We start from the raw sequence: 2,500 nt of genomic DNA, 5'->3' as shown, positions 1-2,500 counted from the left end.
CGGTGTTAGTTTTCGGAGAAATGCCTCCGTTGATTTGTTATGATTTTTTTTCCGCCGGCCGCCTGGTCGCCCTAATGCAAAGTCAATGGGAGTGAGGAGATAGAAAATTTTTCAAAGTTTTTCACTCGGCCGCCTGGTCCCCTAACTCGAAAATTTTAAAGTGCTCCCATCGGTCCCGGGATAGGGTGGCTGATAGCTGGGAGCCCCCTGAGCACTGCCCCGGTGTTAGTTTTCGGAGAAATGCCCCCGTTGATTTGTTATGATTTTTTTTCCGCCGGCCGCCTGGTCGCCCTAATGCAAAGTCAATGGGAGTGAGGAGATAGAAAATTTTTCAAAGTTTTTCACCCGGCCACAAACGACTCCAAAACACACTGGGGCTGTGGCTGGGACTCTCACCAGGACTGCCCCCTACTTTATTTATGGATTAAAAAGCATTCTATATTAATTTTTCGATTTTTGGGACCCGGGACGCCTGGTCACCTAACTCCCCTTCTATCCCTATGGGGGGGGACGGGGACATCGAAAACGCTCCCATCGCTGCCGAGGCACGCTGCGGGGACTCTCCCTACCATCGCCCCATGCTTCCTTTGAAGAATATATGACGTTTTTCAATTTTCACCGACATTTGAAAATCAAAACTTCAGAACATTTCATAGTTATTCTCAATGGGTTGTCTAGGGGCACACATCTCTAAACTGGGGGAAATGCTCAAAATGATTAAAAAGAAAAACAATGCCCCCAGACCCGGGGGGCTGATAGCTGGGAGCCCCCTGAGCACAGCCCCGGTGTTAGTTTCTGGAGAAATGCCCCCGTTGATTTGTTATGATTTTTTTTCCGCCGGCCGCCTGGTCGCCCTAATGTAAAGTCAATGGGAGTGAGGAGATAGAATATTTTTCAAAGTTTTTCACTCGGCCGTCTGGTCCCCTGACTCGAAAATTTTAAAGTGCTCCCATCGGTCCCAGGGTAGGGTGGCTGATAGCTGGGAGCCCCCTGAGCACTGCCCCGGTGTTAGTTTCTGGAGAAATGCCCCCGTTGATTTGTTATGATTTTTTTTCCGCCGGCCGCCTGGTCGCCCTAATGCAAAGTCAATGGGAGTGAGGAGATAGAATATTTTTCAAAGTTTTTCACTCGGCCGTCTGGTCCCCTGACTCGAAAATTTTAAAGTGCTCCCATCGGTCCCAGGGTAGGGTGGCTGATAGCTGGGAGCCCCCTGAGCACTGCCCCGGTGTTAGTTTCTGGAGAAATGCCCCCGTTGATTTGTTATGATTTTTTTTCCGCCGGCCGCCTGGTCGCCCTAATGCAAAGTCAATGGGAGTGAGGAGATAGAATATTTTTCAAAGTTTTTCACTCGGCCGTCTGGTCCCCTGACTCGAAAATTTTAAAGTGCTCCCATCGGTCCCAGGGTAGGGTGGCTGATAGCTGGGAGCCCCCTGAGCACAGCCCCGGTGTTAGTTTCTGGAGAAATGCCCCCGTTGATTTGTTATGATTTTTTTTCCGCCGGCCGCCTGGTCGCCCTAATGCAAAGTCAATGGGAGTGAGGAGATAGAATATTTTTCAAAGTTTTTCACTCGGCCGTCTGGTCCCCTGACTCGAAAATTTTAAAGTGCTCCCATCGGTCCCAGGGTAGGGTGGCTGATAGCTGGGAGCCCCCTGAGCACTGCCCCGGTGTTAGTTTCTGGAGAAATGCCCCCGTTGATTTGTTATGATTTTTTTTCCGCCGGCCGCCTGGTCGCCCTAATGCAAAGTCAATGGGAGTGAGGAGATAGAATATTTTTCAAAGTTTTTCACTCGGCCGTCTGGTCCCCTGACTCGAAAATTTTAAAGTGCTCCCATCGGTCCCAGGGTAGGGTGGCTGATAGCTGGGAGCCCCCTGAGCACAGCCCCGGTGTTAGTTTCTGGAGAAATGCCCCCGTTGATTTGTTATGATTTTTTTTCCGCCGGCCGCCTGGTCGCCCTAATGCAAAGTCAATGGGAGTGAGGAGATAGAATATTTTTCAAAGTTTTTCACTCGGCCGTCTGGTCCCCTGACTCGAAAATTTTAAAGTGCTCCCATCGGTCCCGGGATAGGGTGGCTGATAGCTGGGAGCCTCCTGAGCACTGCCCCGGTGTTAGTTTCTGGAGAAATGCCCCCGTTGATTTGTTATGATTTTTTTTCCGCCGGCCGCCTGGTCGCCCTAATGCAAAGTCAATGGGAGTGAGGAGATAGAATATTTTTCAAAGTTTTTCACTCGGCCGTCTGGTCCCCTGACTCGAAAATTTTAAAGTGCTCCCATCGGTCCCAGGGTAGGGTGGCTGATAGCTGGGAGCCCCCTGAGCACAGCCCCGGTGTTAGTTTCTGGAGAAATGCCCCCGTTGATTTGTTATGATTTTTTTTCCGCCGGCCGCCTGGTCGCCCTAATGCAAAGTCAATGGGAGTGAGGAGATAGAATATTTTTCAAAGTTTTTCACTCGGCCGTCTGGTCCCCTGACTCGAAAATTTTAAAGTGCTCCCATCGGTCCC

This window comes from Amia ocellicauda, unplaced genomic scaffold (genome assembly GCF_036373705.1).
Source record: "Amia ocellicauda isolate fAmiCal2 unplaced genomic scaffold, fAmiCal2.hap1 HAP1_SCAFFOLD_106, whole genome shotgun sequence".
In the NCBI taxonomy this organism is placed as follows: Eukaryota; Metazoa; Chordata; class Actinopteri; order Amiiformes; family Amiidae; genus Amia; species Amia ocellicauda.
The sequence above is the reverse complement of the archived record's forward strand: the minus strand, read 5'-3'. Positions refer to the sequence as shown.